The sequence below is a fragment of the Protopterus annectens genome, chromosome 2.part0 (genome assembly GCF_019279795.1).
Source record: "Protopterus annectens isolate FY-2018-M chromosome 2.part0, PAN1.0, whole genome shotgun sequence".
NCBI lineage: Eukaryota > Metazoa > Chordata > Ceratodontiformes > Protopteridae > Protopterus > Protopterus annectens.
In genome coordinates, this window is record NC_056728.1 from 1121742461 (window position 1) to 1121768316 (window position 25856).

General features: G+C 42.8%; 1 protein-coding gene across 1 annotated transcript in view; it reads left to right on the forward strand.

Annotated features, from left to right (window-relative positions):
• Positions 1-25856, forward strand: part of OSTC (oligosaccharyltransferase complex non-catalytic subunit) — a 226988-nt gene that overhangs the window by 191376 nt on the left and 9756 nt on the right. The window lies entirely within an intron of this gene.

Consider the following 25856-nt stretch of genomic DNA (forward strand, 5'->3'; position numbering starts at 1 on the left):
AGTGTCTCAGATAAGGGCTGCTGTTTGTTGTTTTACTTTTTCTTGCAGCATTCTGCATCACCATCTTTGGTAATGTGGCTAAATTACCTGTGCTTTTGAAATTGTAAAGTATCAGCTTTATTCTCTTAAGACTAAATGAGGCTTTGGTAGTAGTCCATACCATTTATATAGCTTGGATGCCTCAACATAGGTATTTTCAGTAGTTAGTAATTGTGGCCCTTCGTGTCTGGCATTAAATCAGTAGAGTTGCTGTTTCATTTTTGTTTCCAGTGAATGACCTCAAATATTTGTACTGAAATTAATGTTTTTGTATACCTAAATCAAGCTACATGTCCAGTGCATCATTAACTTTCCCTAATAGAGTATAGCAGATTTTATATTGAATATTATTTGTCATATTTCTCATTAATACCTGCACATTTGCTGAATGCCTTGTTTGTTTGGTACTGTACTTTAGTTTTGTCTGTTTTTTACGCACATTCTTTTTGTACATTTTTGCTTTGGCGTGCTTCTTTTCCTCGGATCATGCATTTTGCATGTGCAGCCTTTGCTGTAGTGCCTCCAAGTCAGAGATGTATAAAGGCTCCATAACCCTGATTCTTAAGTTTGTGATCTAAGAAAAGTACAGAAGGTAAATGCAGTTGCAGGGATATTTTCTTCATATAGACTGCTGCAACAGTAGCCTAAGCTATATGGGTTATAGCCTGCTAGGGATATAAAGGACAGACAGCTTTCAAAGTTTCAAGGTACCTTCCATGCACCCATACAGTTAGTCAGTTTGAGGTGAACTGACAAAAAGGCAGGTTTTGGTGTGAAGCCCATTAGAACTTTCTTGTTACCAAATAAAGTGCCCCTGTGCAGGCATACAAGGATCAGCAGTTGACTAATGCTGTTCCATTGCTGTGCAGATATGTTTCCTTTTGGGGAGGAACCCGCTACTTTAAGTTTTCATGACCAAAACAAAAAACAAAATTTTCTGTGAAAAGCTTACTTAAACTAGGAAAAAATTGTTTTTAATGACTATGACTTTTGATCACTTTTAAATGGGAATATGCTTTCTTTTGTGAAAAAAAAGTTGTTAAAACTAACTTTAAACTATTTTTCTGTTGTAAAAGTTGTGTTTTACTTGTGGACTATGGGATAATTGTTTAAATAGTTTTTTCCTATGATTTAATGGGAAAAAATTGCTTGCTTGTTTTAATAACTGTCACTGCTCAGCTTCCTAAGAAGTCGGGTACCCTTTTCGGTTTAACTGTAAGCGACCTACCGGTTCCTCAATTCTTCCTCCTTCCAGCCACAAAAGGAAGGAAATTGTTAAACAGCCTTTGACACTACAGCAGGCTACTAAAGTGCCTCAGCCACAGGTGGTTGACAGTGCTGTGACCAAAGTTGGTTCCTCTGATCACTCTTCTATTTCTTTGGGTTCCACTGGAGTAGTCCCTATAGTCACCACGGACTTAGGGTTCCTCTGAGGCTGTTGAAGTGCCTTTGCTGGACAAGAGAACCACTGTTTTTTCTCCAGGGAAAAATGACAGAGAATATCGTTCTGTTTGGCCATAAAGTTGTGCTCATCCCTAAGGAGGATTTTACTGGCAAAAATGGGTGTTTCTTCTGAAATTCCTGTCGAAAAGAAAAAAATATATACATACATGTCTTTCCCTGTCTTACTCTGAACAGTAGTAATTTATTGGTTTTAGCTCTGGGTTTAGTGCAGGGTGTTGACCGTTCCTCTATGGCTGTTTCTGGTAAAAGAAAAATTGATTCTTCATTTTCTGAAGAGATTCAAAAGTTTGAATCTTAAAATGATTGTGAAGGGACAGATTATATGCGGTCTCCACAAAATTGTGATTCAGATTCTGAGGAGAAGAATGGCTTATTTGAAACTATTTCCAGATTGAGTGAGTTGTTTCAGTTAGACCGTGATGTTTCTCAGTCCCTCAGGAAGTAGATTTCCAGAAACTGCTCCTATTCCTCTTGTGTCTGCTTTGGAAGATGTTTGTGTTGCAGCCTACAACTTTCCTGACAGCTAGTCTGCTGCCCCTAGGAAAGCAGTCAGACTAAAGTGCGTCAGTATTTTTTTAAGTTTTCATACACTCATCCCAGATCAGACCCAGCAGCTATTAAACACTTGGTTAATAGTAATACCTCTTCATCATACAAGGATGGCATGGCTTTTGACAGATTTGAAAAAAAAAGTATTTTCGACACTTGGTTTTAGAATTCTGTGCTGTCAGACTCGTATGAAGTTTATAATTCCCTCTTGTGAGAATATGAGAAATATTTTGCCACCAGTTTCTTCTTGTGAGAGGAAATCTGCTTTCTGTAACTTGGTGTCTTATGTATCTTATATGAGTACCCACTCTTTGAAATGTGCATACGATTCTGCTGCTGCCATTGGAATTGTTAAGATGTTTGTCTGTGCATTCTCAAAACCTCCAAGAGGATGTTATTAAATTTTGAATTTTCCCTTGGGTAGAGAACTAGTTTTTGGAAGAGGTCATTGAAATATGTGATGAGAGTGTAAAACTGATTCAAGTGATCTTTCAGATTTTTCAGCCCTCCTTCTCCAAGTTTACCAAGGGATTCAGTGTTCCTTCTGTATCTTTCTTTAAAAGACAAAATAGACCCAGCAAGGTTCAGGTAAGCAACCATTTAAAAAAGCAATGACCGGAAGGTTCCAAAAGGAAAGAAGTACCCCTCTACCTAGAAAAAAGGACAGTCTAATAAAGCTAAATGACCATATGAAGGACTCTCCTCCACTCCCACTCTGGCAGTCCCTTAATCTTTCCAGGAAGTCTGAACCTCCGTTTCTCTCTGTGGCAACAGATAGTTTCAGACAGATGTTTTGAGTGTAATCCATCAAGGCTGCAGATGGCAGTGGGAGTCTCCCACATTTTCGTGGGATTACCCCTCACCCACCGGATCAGACTCTTGTTTTCTCTTCTGCCATTCAACATATGGTTGCTCAGAGGGTGAAAGAAGCTGCCCTTCTTCTTCAGGGGAAGGGTTTTATTCAAGGATGTTTCTGATGCCAAAAAAAGAAAGATTTCCTAGAGACCAGATCTGAATCTTTCCATTCTGAAACCCATTGTGATAGTGGCTGTTGCTCATCCTTCTCGAACATAATTGACAAGTAGGCTGGGTATTATGTTTAGATGCTTTATTACATAGAAACACATCAGGATGGATAGCAGCATCATAAAATAAAAACAAACTGGTTAACAGACGGACCTTACATACATACATGTTCACATCTCAACAGCTAACTACAAAATGACAGTCAAGCTCACATGTGCTCAGCATTTATACACTTGAGCAAGCCCTTGGATAGCTTCTTAAAGGTACGTTCGCACACATTGATCTACATCCTCTGTCTTAAAAAGATTGCCCTTTGGTAAAGCAATATCAGAGGAAGACATGCATTACTATTGACATTAGAAATAAAAAACAATGTTCACGTCCACTTTGCTATGTATTTGTTACCCGGTTTAGAAATGCAACCGTATCTCATAACATAATCTGGGCCAAGTTTAGTAACAGGGACAGTCTTCGCTGAACAACTCTCATCAGAAACTTCTGATTTGTCACAAGAACAGGAATGTCCTCTGGAACTGGAATACTGGACAACTCCCTCTGAGGTAGTTTTCTCACAGGCTATATGCTGTGGTATAGGCTCAGACACTGATTGTAAATGCCTCCGATTCCAACTAAAGTTTTCTCCTCCTGATTCTACAATGTACGATCTCTGCTTTGGACAAATACTCTTCCCGACACCAATCCGATCATAACCTTTGGATGTTTACATCCTTACCACTTCTCATAATGGATTGAGCAGTTTGCTTGTTGTATCGTAGTAGGACTTCTGGGTTAGGCGTTTCTTCAACAGATTACTTTTCACTAATCTGCTGATGTTCTTTGTGTTTCACTGTTGCAGTCATCACATTTGGGATTTCTGCCTGCAGATAGCCCTCAGCCGGCCTGTATATCAGAGTCTTTGGATTTCTGCGTCGGATGCTGTCTCTTCTTCCATGATGTCAGGTTGTCATGGGTATAAAACATGCAGCCGACACCATTACATCAGTCTTTTTTGCCATACGGTGCCCGAAGCAAAAGCAGTACGCAAGTGCCGGTCGGCAGACTCCTGGAATTTTCATTTTCGAGTTTCAGATCCAAAGTCATCAGAAAAGATAAGTACCCCGTTGGGGATCCTTTTTCTTGCTCCAGCCGATGTCAGTTAAAGTTAACAATTGTGTTACCTTTGGAAAGCAAATACCTCAGAGACTTTCATTCGTACTGCATCCCCTGTTTAGGCCCAGACCATGACGTCCGTCCCTGTTGGTTTTGTGCCTTGTTCAATCCTCGAACTATTCATCATCTGGCTATTTTTGCAGCCAGTTACTTTCGTACTCTGTCTCAGTACTCAGAAATGGCTTTGTTAAGCAATCCGACTACCGATCTTCCGAAAAAGCATAAGGATAAAGACAGAGACTGACTGCATAGGTCCAAAACTGCCGATGACGCTTCTGTTAAGCTAGTCGCCAGTCCGCCGGTACTCAGGCGCTTTTGCAGCCCCTGCTACTTCAGATTCACAGGCCTCTGCTGAGACCCATTGGGAGTCTGGTATGCCGCGAGATGCTTCTTCGACTATGGAACCTGCGGATGTCTCTACCTTGGATGGGTTTGGAGCCGCTGTGCAGGCATCAGCTTCTGAGGGTGTATTCAGGCCTACAGACTTGCATTTTACACCAGCGTCATCGTTTCCATCCAGAAGTTCCGAATCCCTCAGGCCTAAAACTCGCACTACGCCTAGAAAACCGAGAAAACCGCAAGCTCAGGCCCATATGCCTCAAAAAGAAATGCTTAGAATGGCTGAAGACCTTATTACCTTAATTAGGGGGAGCCAGCCTTCCCCCTGTAAGAGACCTAGAACTGAATTTCTTACTGATTCTTCTGATCAGGAATCTGATATTTCTGCTTCTTCTGATTACCAAGATTTGCCCTTATCTACTTATGAGGATTCTGATGCAGAGGATTCCATTCCCTCTGCTTCCCCTCCAGAAGATTTTTCTTTCGGTGAAACCTTGCATACTGTTAGGGAGAATTTCTGCTGGGAAAGCCAGGGTTACTCTGAGTCAAAAAAGAGGCTCAGGGAATTCTTACTCCTGCCTCAACACATGCCTCTAGCTATCCCTCCTGTTCTGGACATTGTAGGTGATGACTTCTTGGAATCTAGCCTTACCCCAGACACTTTACCTCCAGCTCCCAGAAAGCCTGACCGGTATTAGAGTACCTGATTCTCAAGTTCCTCTTCAAGAACCCTTCTGCGGATCCAGAGACCATTTCCCAAGGACCAAAAGGCATTAAGGCTACTGCTGGCAAAAATCCTACCCATTCTGATAGAGATTCTAGAGCCCTAGACAGATGGGGTAAGAAGGTATACACTTCTGCTACTTAGGTTCATAGGTTCATACTAGGCTATCTGCCCGAGGGCATTTACAAGCCTAGCCCATCGTTTTGTGGCTTACGCCACCCCTTTAGTATGGGGAACTATACCCATTATTTTGCTGTGCCTCTGTCGAGCAGTGACACTGAGGTAATCCCTGGGGTATATCTGCGATCTCCCATCCATTGGTCAAGATTTCTCTTGAACAAGGCCAGCGAGGTGCTCTGCCTCACATATACCGGGATTTTGTTCCACAGCATAGGGAGTCTTTGGGTGATGAATCTATCCCTCCAGCACGTCCTATTAATAGCCGTGTCGAGGTTTAAGTCTCCCGCCCTTGTGGCTCTGATGGATCTAGATTTTTTGAGGTGAAGTATATTCATCAAATCTGGGTTTGACATGGCCTTGTATGTTAGGCAAAGGTCACCTCTGAGCAAGCGGTAAGCGACTGAATAGAGCTGGAGTTCTTTCAGTCGGGCAGCATAGGACAGATTTTTGAGACCCTTTATCCTTTTGGTGAGGAACTTTTGTGGCCTCTCCAGCTGCTGCAAGTGTCGGGTCAGATACATTCCGAATGGGGCATTGTACTCAATCATTGGTCTGATGAGTGATGAGTAAAGGGAGACTATGACCTCCCTTGATCTAGATGAGAATCCCTTCATGATAAGGTGGGCAATGTAGAAGGTCTTCCTAACTACTTTAGCTACATGGGTGTCGAATGACAGACTACTATCAACCTGGGTCCCCAGGTCCCTGATAACTTCTTCTGTGCTCAGTGGATTGCCACCTATTTGGTAGCTAGGGGTAACCTTGTTTTTCCCGAAGGGTATGACTATGCATTTTTGGCATTTAACTTTAGGCCATGGCTCTGGCACCAGTTATCCGTTTCTGTGAGACCCTTCTGAAGGATATCTGTGTCAGATGTGTTTTCTACTATGGCCCAGTTTGCAGTCATCTGCAAACTTTGTCAGCCATAACCCTCCTGTGTTTGCTTGTACTTCAGAAAAGTAGATGCCAAACAAGAGTGGGCCAGGACTGAGCCCTGTGGGACACCACTTGTGACAGGCTTTGAGTCTGACATGGCGCCAGCAACTCTGACCCTGTGGGTTCTGTCACTCAGCCAGTTTGCAACCCATCTTGTGATGTATGGGTTAACATTTAAGCTGATGAGTTTTTCAATGATACCCGAGTGGGGTATTGTATCGAAGGCCTTCGCCAGATCGAGGTAGGCTGTATGGACTGCCTTTCCCTCATCAATGGCTTTGGTGACTGTTTCGAAAAAGTCAACCAAGTTTAAAAGGCATGATCTGCCTTTGACAAAGCCAAACTGGGTTGGATCCAAAGTCTGCAAATTCCCTATGTCTTTATTTATGAGGTCCATTATGATCCTCTCCATGGCTTTGCAGATAAGGCTTGTCAAGCTAATGGGCCGGTAATTTCCAGGGTCGGTGGAGGCACCGCCTTTAAGTGGGACCACAGTTGCAGTGCGCCACTCCCTGGGTACGTATCCAGAGGTAAGACTTTGATTAAACAGCTGTCCTAGCTGTGGGTTTAATTCCTCATTGAGTTCGTGGAGCACACAGCCGGGGACACCATCAGGTCCCATGGATGCTGTGTTTTTGAGAGAGTAGTTCTCACTTGGGCGTTGGAGATGTTTGGGGGGCTGCAATCGTTTGGTATAGATATCTCTCCTTTTGGGGGGGAAGAAGTTTGCACTGAACCTGTCAGCCAGTATGTTGGCAATGTCTGTAGGATCAGTAATCTTCACATAATTTTGAACTAGTTCTGAGCATATCTGGGAGTTTCCTCCCAGGTTTCTAACATAGCTAAAGAAGGCCTTATGATTGTCTTTTGAGTCTTTAGCTATTTTTCTCTCAAAATTTGCTTTGGATGATTTTATGAGAGCTCTTAGTTTTTACTTATAGTGATCAAGGGTGTCTTACCTTTTAAGGATTTTGCTCTATCTTGTAGTAGCTTCCTCCTTTTGTTGTAGAGTTTGTTTATGGCTGGGGTCCACCAGACTGGACGCTTGCCTTTGGTACAAAGAGTCTTTGTTTTGCTTGGGATTGCCTTATCCATGCAGTCCTGCAGGTGCTGGTAGAAGGCATTTGTAAGTGATTCACCGGCTTGAGTACTGTTTTCCATGCTCGGGGGCCTTAAAGGAGACCACACTAGTCTTTAGAAGTGTGAAGTCGGCTTTCGAGAAGTTCTTTACAGTGGTCTTTTTTATTTCAGGTGGGGATGGGATGAGGACCTCCAGCGAGATTAGTTTGTGATCTGATCTCACCAGTGAGGGTATACTTCCGTTGTTGAACATTGTGCTCCCATGTTCGTGATGATGAGATCAAGTATGTTATCTCCTCTTGTGGGGATGGTGACTAGTTGTTCCATGGCATTTGAGTTTATGAATTCCAGGAACTTTTGGGCTAGGGTGTTTGGGCTTGAGTAGTGTTCCCAGTCTATATTAGGGTAATTGAAGTCACCTAGTATGATGGTGTTTGGTGATACATTTATCCCTCTAGTGTTTTCAGGAAGGCCATGTGAGGTTCCTGAGTTTGTGAGGGTGGCCTGTAACATGCTACAATTTGCAGAGCAGTCTTGCCTATGGTTAATTGCACCTGGATGGTCTCCGATGCATCATGCGTTGCCACCAGTCTTGAGGTGTGGGTGTCCTTGATGAATATGGATACCCCCTCCTTTCTTGGTATTGTCCAGATTTTGGGGCGGAACGCATGATATGAGGTAAAACCTGATAGTGCTGGGGTGCTCTCAGGAGCCTTGAACCAGGTTTCTGTCACAGCACAGACATCGATGTTCTCCATACTGAGAAGGGCCTCGAGTGCGTGCATTTTGAGATTTAGACTTCTGGCATTGAGCAGCATTACCCTTAGTTTTTTCCTTTTTTGTGTTCTAGGGTGGTAGGTTTAGAATTTGAGCCTTGCCTAAAAAGGCACTATGGGGGTGGCAAGAGCCTTTGCCAATATCCGGAATCCCAGGGGTGACAGGTGCAAGCCGTCCCTTGCGAAGCAGCGTGGCTTGTCCAGCATGTCATCCCAGGCAGACAGACACTGGATCCCCTTTGAATGACACCAGTGTTTAAGCCAATTGTTAAAGCTGATCATCTTATCTCTGTATTGTGGCATCATTCTTGGTGAAGGTAGGATACTGCTCAAGGTCAGCGTCATACCTGCCTGGGCTACATAATCAGAGAGCTCCTCAATGTCTCTCTTCATGTAGTCCAAGGAGGTACGTCTCAGGTAGTTTACACCAGCGTGGACAATGACCGAGTCGTATTTGTACCTGCTGTTGAGAGACCTGAGTGCTTGCGTTATGTGGCGGATTCTAGCGCCCGACAGGCAGCTTACTGTGACCTTCTCCTTACTCAGTCTGGTGAGCGGGACGTCAGTGTGTCTGACTATGGAGTCACCAATGACTAGTGTGTCTGGCATTGTGTTTGGCCTTAAGGGCTGTGACTGTTTGACACTCTGACTGTGAGGTCTATGTGTTGCAGGTGTTGTGTTCTGAGGTGGTGGTTGTTTGGGTGTCTGCTTTGGTGGCCTCTGCAGTTTTGGTAGATTTTTGATCAGAGCCTCCGAGTATGTCTTTGTGTGTTTATGTGTATGATTTGAGGTTGTGATGGTACTATGTGAGACTGGGTCTATAGTGTGTGTGGTAACCTTCTCCTCCTGACTGGTCTTGCCAGTCCTATGTTGAGAGAGCTCAGCCTCCAGTTTGGCCGTATAGTTGCATCTCTCGCATGTATTTGTGTTTTGTGGGAGGAGGAGAGGGTTGTCTGTGTACATGAGGCAATTGTAACATTGTCTCAAAATTCCCAGGTTCACCAGCTGAGCAGGAGAGGACACTAGCAACTGATCCCTCGACATGCTAGAAGGAATAGACAAAAAAACTTTTAAAAAGATTCCGGGGGACGTGGGTGACAGAGAAATGGGGGTTTGCCTTTTTGGGGTACTATCTATGACGAGTGCCGTATCAAGGTAATAAGTACTGTAGGAGCAAGTGCTAGGTTTAACAGATAGAGAATATTCTACTTGGAGTCAAGTAGAGATGATCTTTTTAGTTATAGGATACGCTGATTAGATCAGTAGTATAGTTCGAGGAAGGTAGTTTTAAGGGAAAATTTGAAGAGTGGACTTTAGGTAGCCCTAATAGTTTAAATCTGCTTAACCGGCGCTGCCCTAGTGTGCAATGGTAGTAGCTCCGCGCTAAATCGCGCTAACGCGCATTCAGCGTGTTTTATATCCGGGGGCTGAAAGAAGCTAGGAACTGGCCCAAAACGACCAATAAACTACAAGTTGCTGGCTGAAACCTCACAAAACTGGACCAACAGGCAGCTCAATGCTTCCCACTCCCACTGGTAAGCAAGGGAACTTCCTCTCTTCCAAATTAGGTAAAGAATCAGTAACAGGAACTGCAAACAAAGCCCAGGGATCAGCAAGCTCTGAAACTGGGCTATTCTAGCTCAGTAAGGCGGGAAAACAAGAGATATATATATATTTTTTCAGAAAACAAGCAGAAACAGATACAGTAAACACTTATAAATGCTATAAATCGGCTATCACAGCCTACACAAACAATTTGCAACAGTTACAGATTTTAAAAGTAACAAACTGAGAGACAAGTGCAATAACAGAATAAATGCAGAAAAAACAATAACAATGTATCAGCAAGCAAGCGAAATACAGTTGCTAGATAAATAGAAGTGGAAAGCCACAAAAAAATATACTTAAATCAGGTAAAGTCGCTTTTTTAGCTCTCTGAAGCTTGGATTACTCTGCTGGCCACCACGAGGATCTGTGCTGAGTAGGTACAAGCTAAAAAACGCGCATTCAGCGTGTTTTATATCAGGGGGCTGAAAGAAGCTAGGAACTGGCCCAAAACGACCAATAAACTACAAGTTGCTGGCTGAAACCTCACAAAACTGGACCAACAGGCAGCTCAATGCTTCCCACTCCCACTGGTAAGCAAGGGAACTTCCTCTCTTCCAAATTAGGTAAAGAATCAGTAACAGGAACTGCAAACAAAGCCCAGGGATCAGCAAGCTCTGAAACTGGACTATTCTAGCTCAGTAAGGCGGGAAAACAAGAGATATTTTTGGTTTTTTTTTTTTTCCAGAAAACAAGCAGAAACAGATACAGTAAACACTTATAAATGCTATAAATCGGCTATCACAGCCTACACAAACAATTTGCAACAGTTACAGATTTTAAAAGTAACAAACTGAGAGACAAGTGCAATAACAGAATAAATGCAGAAAAAACAATAACGATGTATCAGCAAGCAGGCGAAATACAGTTGCTAGATAAATAGAAGTGGAAAGCCACAAAAAATATACTTAAATCAGGTAAAGTCGCTTTTTTAGCTCTCTGAAGCTTGGATTACTCTGCTGGCCACCACGAGGATCTGTGCTAAGTAGGTACTTGGCCATTAGGGCTTTAAATTGCCAGTTTCATATGTTAAAGTATCAGCAGCATATTATGGGACTACTTAGACAGAAAATTATGTTGATTCCTGATTGTGCTGAACACACAGAATTGCAGGATTTAATGCATTCTGCAGAACACGTTGGTAAACATACTTTGCAATGTGGTTTTGACGCTTTAGAAGCATCTTGCAGGGCTGCTGTCACTGGGTCTGTACTTAGAAGGAATGTTTGGCTTAAGGAACAAAACTTTCCAGATCGTGTTAAAGCTAAATTACTGGATGCTCCCTTAAACCAAGACCACCTTTTTGGAAACAAAGCAGAAGTCCTCAAAAGGATGGAGGAAAAAACTAAATCTATACAAACTGTTAAAGATTTCCTACAAGTACAGCCTCCCAGATTTAGTAGACATTGTCCTTCAAAGAATTGGTCCTTTCCAGTCTCTTCCAGGCCTGCTCAGTCCAAACCCAGGAACAGCAGACCACCTAAGTTACAGTCTCATGCTGCGCACAGACCTAAGCATTGGGGGTCTCCCACTTCCAAAGCAGGGAGTAGTAAGCCATCCCCCTACAGAAAAATGGCGCAATGACTTAACCTTTCCAAGCCCTGCTCAACTACCTGCTCCCTTAGGAGGAAAGCTCACCGTGCATGCAAAAACTGGGAACTCATTACCCAGGACAAACTGGTTTTGAACATAGTTTCCCAAGGATACAGATTCCACTTCCACACACTACCAACCCCAAACGGTTGGCCAGACCTACCCCCAAATCAATGGGTGGAGGCCCAACAGCAGGTTCTCTCTCTTCTCAGTATCAGGGCTATTCAACCTGTCCCAGCAGAACAAAGGGGACAAGGTTTTTATTCAAGTCTTTTCTGGGTACCAGGAAAAGTCAACTCCTGGCATCCTATCCTGGACCTCTCTATTCTAAACACCTGTCTGGTAATTCCAAAATTCAAAATGCTAACACTTCAACAGCTTCTTCCTATGCTAGGTAAGGATGCCTGGCTGGCAACCTTAGACTTAAAGGAAGCTTACCTGCACATTCCAATAAGGGAATCTTGCAAGAAATACCTATGCTTCAGTGCAGGCTCCATGCGCTATCAGTTCTCTGCACTCCCCTTTGACTTGTCTACTACGCCCAGGGTATTCATAAAGTGTCTAGCTCCAGCCATTGCATTTTGCAAGCAGAGAAATATTCAGATATACCCATACTTGAACAATTGTCTGATTCAGGCAGAAAGCCAGAACTTGCTATTACAACACCTGGCATTCGTAAAGAAACTTCTAACCTCACTGGGGTACACCATAAACGAAAATAAATCTCACCTAGTACCCTGCCAACAGATTGTATTCCTGGGAGCAAGCTTGAACACAACTTCCCAGATGGCATTCCTCACTCCAGAGAAACAAGTTTATTTGACAACCTACTTCAAACTATTGACCACAAAACCCAAGCTATCTGCAAGGAAAATTCTGCAAACCCTGGGGTTCATGGCCTCTTGCATTCTACTAATTCCATATGCAAGACTGCATATGAGGAAACTCCAATGGTATCTAAAAAGCCTATGGTGTCAACATTCTCAGGACCTGGAATCAATGATTCCTATCATTCCTTGTATAAAGACAGAGTTCCTTTGGTGGGCAGAGGCCTGCTATCACAAAAAGGGGCTCCCTTTCACTCTACCCCTTGCTGCCTAAACCCTAACAGACACATCAGACTATGATTGGGGGCTCACATGGCAGAGCAGTGCATTCAGGGCAAATGGAACCCCACGAGACAGCTGCATCTGCATATCAATCAAAAAGAAATGTTAGCTGTACAGAATTCCCTGACAGCCTTCAAAGACCATATTCTTCCAGGGCAACTATTGGTAAAGACAGACAACACCACAATTATGTGGTACATAAACAAGCAGGGGGGAACTCACTCGTACCCTCTCTGCAGACTAGCCATGGCTCTGTGGAACACAGCCTTGAGCTACCAAGTGCATCTACAAGCCCAATTCCTGCCAGGCAAGCTAAATTCACTGGCAGACAACTTAAGAAGAAATCTCATGAACCCACACAAATGGAAACTAGAACCAAAAGTATTCAACTTCTTCAGGAACAAATGGGGGACGCCAGAGGGAGACCTGTTTGCCTCCCCTCAGAACTACCAATTGGACAAATTCTGCACAAGAACTCCCCACAGTCAAGCTTGGAAAGTGGGTGCCCTGTCTTTTACTGGGAAAGCCTCTCGGTTTACGCCTTCCCCTCTCTCTCTCCTCTCGAAGGTTCTACTAAAGATCAAACAGGACAAGCCAAGGGCAATACTGATTGCACCAGACTGGCCACGCCAGCACTGGTGTACCCCCTCTTGCACAGTATGACACTGCTGCAACCATGGCATCTGCCTCAGACCCCTTCCCTGCTGTCCCAGCAGGCGGGCCAGATTCTGCATCCTCAGCTTTAAACCCTGAACCTTGCAGCCTGGCTAATTCATTGAGCTCTCCTCTAGCATCCCTCAGTAAGCAGGTGCTGGATGTCATTCTGGAAGCAAGGAGGCCTAGTACTAGAAAATCCTATGCTGAAAAGTGGAAAAGATACTGTTCCTGGAGCCAGACTAAGGGCATGGGCACAACAGTGCCCAGCTTACCTCATATTCTTCAGTACTTAACAGAAATGGTCCACAAGGGCCTATCCTTCTCATCAATTAAAATTCATGCCTCTGCCATTTCAGCACTTTATAATACTGAGCCACCCCCTCCTCCTCACCCCCTGCTAAAACAATTCCTTAGAGGGTCCAAAAATTGAAGATCCCCAGAAGAGCTCCCACTCCAGCCTGGGACCTTAACTTTGTATTGGAAAAGCTCACCCTTCCCCCCTTTGAGCCAGCTGCAACAGCAGAGTTGAAATTCCTTTCTTAGAAAACAGCCTTCCTTCTAGCCATCACTTCAGCAAGAAGAGTGTCTGAATTACAGACCCTCGTGGCAGTGGAACCCTTCATTATCTTCCATGTGGACAGGGTTTCCGTCGGGACCAATCCTTCCTTTATGCCCAAGGTGGTGTCTAGTGTGGCCCTAAATCAGTCCATTCATTTGCCTACTTTTTTCCCTAATCCACAAAACAAAGGGGAGCAAATACTGCACTCTCTGGATGTGCACAGACAGCTTAGATTTTATTTGGACAGGACTAAGCCTCATAAAATCTGAACAGCTGCTAGTTGGCTTTGCTGCAGGGGCAGAGGGGAAGGCCATTTCAAAGCAAACCATTTCCAAATGGATAGCCCATTGCATTCATTTCTGCTACAAGCACCATGGAAAATCTACGCCACAGTGGATACGATCACATTCCACCAGGGCTGCATCTACCTCTGCAGCCTTTCTCAGCGGAGTCCCTACCAAGGACATCCTAGAAGCTGCTACCTGGAGCTCTGTACATACCTTCAAGTAATACCACATGCTTATTTTTTCTAAATCCAGAGCTGGTTTTGCCACTGCAGTCTTGCAGGGCTTAATAGCTGGCCCTAATGCTCTTTAACTTCCTCCTCCCTTCCTTAGCTTTGGGAATCAACCCAAATGTGATGACTGCAACAGTGAAATACCAAGAACATAGTACAGTTGTGTACACTTACCATAAATGTAGATGTTTGCTGTTGCAGTCCGGGTTACCCTCCCTCCAGCCCCCTGACTTCTCTTGGCTCTACCTTTCCTTCTTATTTGGTATATTTAGTTTTCTGGAGTATTTGCTTTTTGATGGAGGTGTACCATAACATATAATTGCTTCCCATTGTGGGGGCACCTGACATCTGGGGCAAGAAAAATTGATGTAATGGCGTCGGCTGCATGTTTTATACCCCTGACGACCTGACGTCATGGAAGAAGAGACAGCATCAGACGCAGAAATCCAAAGGCTCTGGTATTCAGGCCAGCTGAGGGCTACCTGCAGGCAGATAACCCAAATGTGATGACTGCAACAGTGAATACACTCGGAACATGTACATTTATGGTAAGTGTACACAACTGTGCTTTCTTGACCTATGGAACCAACAATTGACTACTGCTTGGTAATGTGGTTCTGGTTTGTCGTGACAGAAGTCTCTGAGCAGAAGATGTTTATCATGAACATTTCTGAGATTCAAGAGACTATTATCTTGTTTTGACTTCTCTAGTAACTGTTTTGCACTTTGAACTGCACATTTGCCAAACCATTTGACTGCGGGTGCTCAGGGCTACTTGTGATATGAGTAAAGTCCCATTCTTCAGCAAATCTTTTAAACTGTTGGCTTGTAAACTGCGTCTCATTGTCAGAAATAACTTTGTGCAGACTACCATGTACTGCATAATGGCACTTCGTCTTAGTAATGACAATACTGGATGCCAGGCTGGGAAGTAGATTAATCTTGAACCAATTGGAGTAAGTCTACTAGCACCAAATGATGACCATTCCATTCGAAAATGTAACTGGCTACTGTCGAACAAGGTAGTTCTGGAGTCTGGGCATACTGCTATTCAGTTTGGGTAAAAGTTCTCGATGCATAGGCAACAGGTTGATTCTCTTGTAGAATGACTGCACCAAGACCAAATTTCAAAGCATCACAGGAAAGTTACTGGTTTGTGAACATCATAATATCTGAGAGTTGGTGGACTAGCAATTCTCTTTCAGGACATAAAATGCTCTTTGGCTTTGCTCTAACCAAGACCAGGATACATCTTTGTGTCATCTGTCTAAGCGGTGCTGAAAGTTTGCTCAAGTCTGGAATGAACTTCCCAAGATAGTTAACCATGCCAAGAAAACAGTGCAGCGCTTGAATATTGTTTGGTGCTGGTATCTTAGAAATGGCTGTTTGCTTAGAAGTGTCTGGTCATAGGCCTGAACTAGTAAATAAATGACCAACATAAATAACCTCTTGTAGCCTGAATTTACTTTTCTGTGGATTGAGCTTAAGATTCACTTGACATGCCCTTTCTAGAACTTTTCTGAGGTTTCTGTCATGCTCTACTTCACCAGTACTTCCTGCTAGTATAGCGTCTTCTATGATGGCACAAGGATACCCAGAAAAAAGTTGCTCCATTGCATGTTGAAAGACTTCACTTGCAGAATTTATCCCAAATGACATTCTCAAAAAAATCTGAACCTGCCAAATGGAGTACTGAAAGTAGTGAACATTGAGGATTTTTTGTCATGCTGAATTTGCCAGAATGAACTTCTCTGCAGCTAAGACAGAAAAAAACAGTGGTATTTGGCATCAAGGCTGCGACTTCCTCGCCTGTGCACATTGGAAGATGAGGTCTTTTTAATGTCTTGTTCAAATGTCGTGGATCAGTACATATTCTGATGTCATCTGAGCTTTACTTATGAGCTACCACCATGGAAGATACCCATTCAGATGGAGTTGCAACTGGACAAATCACACCTTGTCACACCATTTTATCTAACTCTTCTTTGACTCTGTCCTGCATGGCTGTTGGAACTTTTCGAGCTGGCCTGATAACTGGATTGACATCTGGGTCTAACTTCATGGAGTACACAACTGGAAGTTTGCCTAGTTTGTCTTCAAAAAGATTAGCTTGGGTAGAAATGTGCTGGGCAAAATTAGAGTAGTGGTCTTTTAAGCATGATGGACTTCCTTATTAAATGAAAGCAGCCCCATTTTCAAACTCTCTGAGCCCTAATCATGACTGGACATGTCTCTGGACCACATAAAATAATAAGTCGTAGCTTCTTCCAGCAGAGTAACATGAAAGTACTACTGAGCCTTCAGTCTGAATTTCTTCACCTCCGTAAGCAACAAGCTTGGCACACCTTGCCAAATCAAGCCTTTCATGTTTACACACAATAGTAATGTTTCTGCTGACATAACATTGCACTTGAGAACCTGTCAACTTTGAGCTCCAGGGATTTTCCATTTATACAAACAGCACAAAGTACTTAATTCTTTTGCCCTTAAATCTACTGCACAAACTGGTTAACAGACAGACCTTACATACACACATGTTCACATGTCAACAGTTAGCTACAAAAAGGCAGTCAGGCTTGCACGTGCTTAGTATTTATACACTTGTGCAAGCCCATAAATAACTTTTTAAAGGAACATACACACATTTATCTATAGTGCCCAATTTCAAAATGCCTTCACCTCCCAACTTGTTACGCCTTCTTCCCCATTTGAGTTTTCTAGTGACCTTAGGTTTAAAAGATAAATATCATATTCCTACAGGTCCATATTACAGACATTTGTCAAGGTTTGCTGTTTCTGAATCATGTTATCAGTTCTCTGCATGACCCTTTGGACTATCTGCTGCTCCAAGGGTATTCACAAAGTGTCTAGCTCCTGTGATAGCCTACTACAGACTGCATGGTATTCACATTTTCCTTATTTAAATGACTTGCTTATCTTTGTGGAGTCTTTTTCAATGTGTAAAGAGTTTCTTACTTGGATACAGGATCTCCTTCAGAGGCTGGGGTTCCAAGAGAACTTACAGAAGTCTTGTCTAACTCCTCCTCACAGGATTGTTTTCCTGGGGATTTCTCCTGGACACCTCATTTCAGAGTTCAGTTCACAGTTTTTCTTCCAGAGGAAAAATTAGATCTGTATTTAGATCTTTCCATCAGTTTTTCCACTAGAACATAGTCCCAGGAAGGAATTACTCAGTATTCTGGGTCTCACTGTGTCTATGCTACTCATGATACCTCTTGCTTAACTCGATATAAGAAGAATCCAGTGGTATGTGAAATCTTTATGGTCCCAGCATCAACAGCCCATGACCTTTCAGATTCCAGTTTTGTTAAAAGGGAGAGTTTGTGGTGGTGAGACAATTCTCAAAATCCAGGTTTCCCATTCTTCCTCCCTGCTGCAGCACTGTCAGCAGATGCTTCAGACTTTGCATGGGGAGCAGTGTCTACAGGAGTAGACATGCAGGGTCTTTGGACCAAAACACACAAACCTTAGAGATATTGGCTCTTATTTATGCTCTTAACTCTCTCAATCATCTGTAGTTCCCAGAATCTCAGTATTACAGACAACATAACATTGATATGGTACTAAATAAGTAAGGGGGAACCAGACCTCATTCTTTCTGCAGACTAGCATAATATAGTTTCAGTCTACAGTTAGCTTCCATACCATCAGTGCAAAACTGTGTGCCAGACAAGTTGAGCAGGACCAGAACAGACCCTCATGAAAGGAAACTAAATCCAAGGGTGTTCCAAGAACTGATCCAGTTGTGGGGATCACCTCATAGATAAATTTGCCTCCACTCACAACACTCATTTGACAAAATTCATCCAAGAAGGCCTGGAAGACGGATGCTTTTTATTTTCATTGGACAGGATTACTCCCATATGCTTTTTCCACCAATATCCAGGATCATTCTACAGATTCAGAAGGACTTTAAAGCAGTAATTGTGGTGACTCCCTTTTGGCCCAGGCAATAGTGGTTCTCCTTTTGGAAATTGTCAGGAACAATTACCTCAAGCTTCCTCAGAGACTTGATATACTCACACTAGACCAGTGTTGTTTGATACATTCCAACCCAAATAACTACAGTTATGTGCTTGAATGACAGAATTTTAATACATTTTAAGCTCCCTTTTTCTGAAGATGTGCAGAAAGGTTTTATTGGAGGCAAAACAGTCTAGTAAAGTTGCATATTAGTAAATAGCAAAGGTTTTCTAGTTGGTGCCTAGAAAAGAACTGGTATCCATTCACGGCTGTCTTTTCTGTGGTTGTACATTATTAATGTGCGTCACTGTCCTATGATCTTTCTTGCTTCTTAGTAAAGTTCATTTATTAGCCATTTCAACATGTTTGCCAATGGATCACCCTCTTTCAATGCAGTCATGTGAAAATGTCTTTGAAAGAGGTGTTGCATATGAAGCCTTCTAGAAAACGGGTAGCTTCTCAGTGAGGATCTTAATTTTTTATTAGAAAAGATGACGTCTGCTCCATTTGAACAAGCGCATCAGGCTGACATGAGGTTCTCGACATGGAAAACAGTTTTACTAATTGCTATGACCTCTGCAAGAGAAGTATACAAGTTGCAGGCTCAGTGTGAGTGAGCCTTGTTTCATTTTCCACAAAGATATTTTTTCCTAAATGTATGCCTCAAGTAGTGTCTGAGTTTCTTAAAACAAGCTCTTTCTCTCCAGAACCTAAAATTGATGGAGAAAGCATATTCCATATCTTGGATGCCCACAGGCAACTCAAACTATCTTGACATAAAATCTATCATAACTTCAGGTCAGTTGTTCATTTCTTGTGAAAGCAAAAAAGGCAACTTGAAGTTTTGTTTCAAAACATACCGTTTCAAAATGGTTGTCTTATGCTATTCGTCTTTGTTACATCCACCACAACAAAACTATTTCAGGCAGCCAGTGCTCATTTTACCAGAGCCTTGGCTTTATCTGTGGCTTTTCAGAAAGAGTTGGATTCTGCAAGTAGTCTAGACACAGCAGCATGGTCCTCTGTGCATACTTTTATAAAACACTATTAACTAGACTCCTTTTCCAGATCTAGGTCAGGCTTTGCTGGGACCATTCTCTAGGGGCTTCTGACCTTCATCCTTCCTCCTCCCAGTCATACTGAGCTGCAGTTACCCAAGCCAAAGATAATCACAAGGCATTTTTTTAGTTATGTTCATAATCTCAAAAGCACCGAGACTAAAGATATAGCAAACTTAAATGTAGCTCTAACTTAATCTCTGTCCCCCTTAGTCTGTCCCTCAAAATATACCTGAGATTGGGAGGTCCTAAAAATGCAATCAAAAGCTAAAAATACTGCCTTGATGGGGCCTGACAGTATCCCTGGATGCATCTTAAATAACATGAAGCACAGTTTAGCTACATCCGTAACACTGTTCAATCTCAGCCTCCATATAGGTTTTGTACCAAGCAAAAGAAGAGCAGCTACTGTCATTTCCTTGCATAAGGAAGGAGCTTCCACAGATCCAGGCAATTAGACACAAACGTCTGACTGGCCTCATATGCAAAGCCATGTCAAAACTTGTCATGGAATTAATCAATCAGAACATAAGGAACCTTCAAACACTGGATCTGTCTCAGTTTGGATTCGTTAAGGACAGGGCATGTTCACTCAACATTGTGGATTTTTTGAAAAGGTCACCAAAGCAATGGATGATTACAAAGCCATATTCACTGCATAGATTGACTTGACCGATGCTTTTGAGGCAGTTCCCCACTCAGGCATAGCAGAAAAGCTAAATAAACTGGGAATAAACCCCTGTGTTATCAGTTGGATTGCCAGCTAGCTCACATAATGCAGATAATCAAAATATGGGAAGTTACCTCCACAAAGAGACCAGTCGCCAGTGGAGTACTCCAGGGTTCTGGGCTAGGAACTCTTCTGTTTAGCATCTACTTTTCTGAAATAAAAGCCAATACCAGAGGCCTCTGGCTGACTTAAGTTTGCAGATGGGGGTAGTCATTGAATCCCCAAATGTATTTATTTATTTTTATTTATTTAACATTTATAAACCAGGAAGGTCAGATTAGGACGGAGCCTATTTTCAGCAGAGGCCCAGGGAGAAACACTCTAGATGCATGTCAGAATGTTTGAGGAAACTGCAACATCCGGAGGAAACCCACGTAAATGCAGGGAGGACATACAGACTCTGAACAGAAGGCATCCCAGATGAGAATCGAACCGGAGAACCTCTTGCTGTTAGGTGACAACGTTAACTGCTGCACTATTGCGCCACCCTGACTTTTAGCCATCCTGCTGGAAGGTTTGTCTCAAATAACTGGTGACAAAATCACGGGCAGAAACCAAATACCAAAAATGCTTTATTGTATCCTTTTGGAAGTCCTCTAACCTAGGGAACTACCACACTGACATTACTCCCCCTAAAAGTTGACACAGTTTTTGGGATCTGTAAATTTGTGGACCGTGACCTAACTTATGCCCAACATGTTTCTTTTGCTATGCAAGTCCTTCTATATTGCAGGACTTATAAACAAAGGGATTGTGTCTGGATCTAGGGATGTCATTGTCCCCTTTACTCAGGCCTCATTATGCCAGTCATTGAATATAATGCACCCTTTGTCATGTATCAGTCTAGACAAAAGCAACAACTGGAACACCCACAAAGATACTTTAAAGGAGTACAAGGCCTAAGCAACATTTTCTACATGGACCTATACTCTGCTATACTCTGGATCCTGTTGAATGCTCAGAGGTGACCTGTGTCTGACATACAGGGCCTCGTCTGACCCATACTGATGGATTTACTGAAGGTTAGCAAACCAGATGGCATCAGAAATACTTTTTCTAGGTATCTAAACCTCTTCTGCAACATCAACAGAATGGAAGGACAAGTAAGTCTTTCAGGGGATACTACTGCTGTGGAACAGACTCCCCATCCACCTAAAACCAAGTTCATCCCTGTCCATATTCAAAGGCAAATTAGATCTATGGGTGGGAAACAAAGTTTACCCCGGGACTGCCCCCTGTACTACTAATGGACAGAGGCAGCTTCTGTTTGCTTTATCCCATGCATGGATCCCCTCAAATTATCAATGGTATGATCCCAGTTATTCTTATTAGGAACAGAGTACAAAGGATTAGTTCAGATAAAATTACTTTAGCTATCATATCTAGGATACTCTGTAGGCAATTCCCTCCCTGTGGGAGGAATAAAGACGACTTGTTGAAGTTTCAAGTAGTTTACTCAGTTAAGTATGTAGATGGAAGAGTGTTCTAATACATTACATTCAGCAGGTTATTTACTTAAAGATAGTTACAGACAATGGTGGGAGGGTTCAGAGGAGCTGATTAGAGGAAAATCTGGCAGATGTAAAAACAAGGAGCTGGTTCAAAAGCTTAGACGTTAGTCCCTTATTTGAGTGTTCCTAAAAGACTAGTGAGGGTGTACTGGCTCAGCAGGCTGGGGATCTTCATTCTTAGTTAAAAGGTTTTTGTTTTTATATATATATTTTTTACAAACAAAACGTGACAACACACCATGAGCTACCACTATAGACCTATATATAAAAGAAAAACTTTCACCTGAGCATCATCAAAACCATCTAGTAGTGGTTTGCAGTTTAATAATTGAAAATGCCTGCTTTTAGGAGGCTATCACCAGACTTTATTAGCCGCCTTCCATTCGATTGTATTAGAATGGGAGGGTGGAATCCCCCATAGCAGCAGGGAGTTGGAGCTCAACAGACTGGGTGTAGGTCATGGCTGTCTGCCCACAGCCTATGCCAGTCCCCACAGATGACGCACCCAAGACCAGGCCCAAAGCTAAACCTTAAGGATACTGCAGTAGGCTTGCCCCAGAATAGGTCTGGGTGGATGTTAGTGGCCCAGAAGGCCTGTCTACAATGCCTAATCAAGTTAACTGAGGATCTCGTAGATTTCAAGAGATCTAGGCAGCTGGGCCCTGGCAGGACCTTTGACTAAGGAACCTGTTCTTCTAAAAAAAGAGAGAGCTGTTTCACCTCAGGAGTCCTCTGATCCTATGATTCAGATAAGAATGTTGTTGTGTCTTACGGCTTTTCCCGGTTAGGGGTCGCCACAGCGGAACGCTGGTCCGCTAATGATTGGCAGTAGATTTTTTTTACGTGCCGAGTTGCCAGCCCTGACGCACAACCTTCAATCAAGGTACACCCATTCATGCATGTCTCCACGCAGAAGACGCGAATCGAACCGGACAGCGTCTTACTGTGAGGCGACAACGCTACCTCAGCACCACCACCGCGGATAAGAATGTGATGGCATATGTGGACCAACTGTTTACAGGGTCGTATGCAAACTCGGAGTGAGATGATGCTCTTGCCTCAGCTTCACCACCTGAGGATTTTTCCTTTGGAGAGACACTACACAAAATGAGAGAGTCTTTTAGGTGGGAAACTAGGACTATCCTCAGTCCAAGAAAACAGTTTCTTTACCTTCCTGAGTATAAAACCTTGGCAACTCCTGCAGTCTTGGAAGCAGTGGTCAGTATCGTTCAAGGCACATCTTTGCAGCCTTATTCCCAGCACGCTGCCCCTAAGAAACTGGAGTGGTTTTACAGGGCCCTGGATTCTCTTACGACATCTTCTTAGAAACCCAGTGGTGGATCCTGAGGTGGCCTATTCAGAGTCCAAATGAGCCAATGGCATCACCTCTAAAAATCCTTTGCCCAACGATAAGGAGAATAGCGCTCTTGATACAAATTTGGGAAACAGGTTTATACTTCACCTACTCAACCCATGAAAGCTTTAAATTACTATTTTCATATAGGTACATTCCTGATGTCCCTCTTAGACCAGATGAAACAATGGGGAGGAGATACAGGATAACTCTTTCTAGAAAGAGTTGTTAGAACTTTGCAACACCATTTTGTAGGTTAATAAATACACATTACACTGCGACTGTCATGTCCTATAGGATCATAGGAAGTTACTAGGCTGTTGGCCCTGAGGCCCTTACCAGCCTAGCCAAGAATTAAACCCATGTTCCAACTAGTCACCACCCTATGCCACTGTCCAGCAGGTGGACTCCCAGGGGGTGTATTTTCTGCTTCCCATCCAGTTATCCAGGTTGTGCTTAAAAAGGATTAATGAGGTACTCTGCTTGACGTGGAGAGGGAGTCTATTCCACAGATGGGGGAGTCTCTGGGATACAAATCTGTCCCACCAACAAGTCCTGTTGATGTCACAGACCAGGTTGAGGTTGCGCGTGCGGGTTACTCGAGTGCAGCTGGACTTGCGGATATGCCTCAGTCCCATCAAGGCGGGGTCTGAGATTGCTTTGATTGCTTTGTTTGCCAGACAGAGGTCACCTCTGAGGAGTCTGTAGAAATTGAATAGCGGGACAGAAGCTTCAAGCAGGGCAGCTACCTCAGGATCTGTTATCAGGAGACAGATGGCCTCCTGCATCCTTATGTTACCCTTAGCAGAGCCGCACATGAGGAAAATAACAGTGGTACCTGAAATGTGAATGGTTGTCAGTATCACTGGACTTCAGTGTAACACTTCTTCCTTGCTTCTGGAAAGATCTGTTGTGATGGATACATGCCTGCAAGCAAAACAAAGGAATCCCGTTCACCCTATGGCGAGGATACTAGGGGATCACCAAAGACTACTCGGATCTGGCTTGGGAGGCACACACACAAGTTGCACCCAGACAGTTTGTGAATGGTGGCAGTTTACTGATGCCTTTGTAGCTTTCAAACAAAAAATGAGCCCCAGGCACTCTGTTGGTAAGGATGGACAGCACCATAGTACTGTGGCATATAAACGAGCAGGAGGTACTTGCTTCTACCCCCCCCCCCCAATGCTGATTTGCCATACAACTCCGTGACTGTTACCTTTACTGCTCTTCATTACAGTACTGTGGCCATGATTATCCAGATCATATTCCAGAGCTGCTGTTGTGTGTCAAGGATTCGTGACAGCAGCAACTGGTTGAATAGCATCTTGGTCTCTGTGATACCCCCCCCCCCCCCACATACATATACACACACACACATTTCAAACTAGTGAAAATGAGCATTTTTTCATCAGCAGTACTTCCATTACTTTGATAGGTCAGTTGCAAGATGAATGAACACTTTGATCTTGGGTCACAACGTCCGCCATTACTGAAGTGCACTGTTCTACCTGCTAACACTCAGTTTGATGTGTAATCTAAATGTTACTGAGGGCAAAGTTTAATGAAAACAAACTAGCAAATACAGCAACATAGGTGAACTCTGGGGTGGCTGCAGCTTCTTTTTAGGATTATAGTCATTCTTTGCTGGTGATGGATAGCAACTCCATCTGTGTGCACACATCTCACACATTCCAAAGTCAAGGCCTAGATTTCTGTGAAGAAGTGTGCTGTGTCAGTGTTCCCTTCAGCAGTGTCAGATGTTAATACTGTACTATTTATTTGTTGCGCAATGTGGCATCTCTGTAAGCTTTGTTCAGTTAATTTAATCAAACTTTAAACTAATGGCACCAGTCAGCTTAAAAAATAAGTAAATAAAAGCTGCAGATTTTTGGATCCTGTCCCTGATAAGTTTGTTTTTTCATCTTCTAAACCTGATAAATTGCAGTCTATTTCATGTCTAATTTAAAGCCTTGACTTGCAGCACACAGGCGTAACAGGCTTTTGCTTCTGTCTTGTTTGGTACATTTCTTCCATTATATCCAGCATAAGAATCTGATTCCATTACAAAAATTGCATTGTTGAAAATAAAGCAATAAAGCTGTTTCAGTCTGGTATACATGTTGTGCCGGTATTATTCACACTGAAATACATTAGCTCAACTATCTGCACTTATATGTAACTTGCAAGGGATATCCGTGAATGAAATACTACAATTAAGATAAATAACCAAAAACCAAGGAATGGACCAAAATCAAAATAGTTGATGAGCACTTCCGTTGTTCTAAATGATGAAGTATCAGCTATTTGATCCACTCCTAGGTTTTTGGTTATTTGTTTTAATTTACAAGGAATAAAAAAAAATTCAATTGTTGGTACTTCTCAGTAATTTTGTCCCATTCTTGTATGGGACATAGTTGCAGCAAATTCAGGGAAGTGTGTAGGATGGGGTATCTGATGGCAAATTCATTTTGATGACTACCATCCCTGAATGGAAGGACTATAACTGATAACAGTCCCAAATGGACTTTTTTAAACAAGCCATACTAGTTTCATTTTAAGGCGGTACCAAACACAGATTGCTCTTAACTTTACATACTTTGTAGTTGCACAAATAACTTAAGAGCGGTCCATCACTGAAGTATCTCAGTCTTTGGATCAATAATTTTGTATTTTGCTTATATTTTGTAGTTGCAGTATAAGGACAGGAATGCTGAAAAGTTATAGCAAAGCTACTTGAGGCACTCCCCATGACAGCAAGTAATTGAAATATTCTTGCCTTTACAGCTCTGGCTCTCTCTTGAGAATTGTTGTCCTTACTCGTATATGTTAGTCCTATTAACACCACTCTAACTTGAGTGGAGTGTACCAATGGGAAGTTTAGAAAGATGAGCTT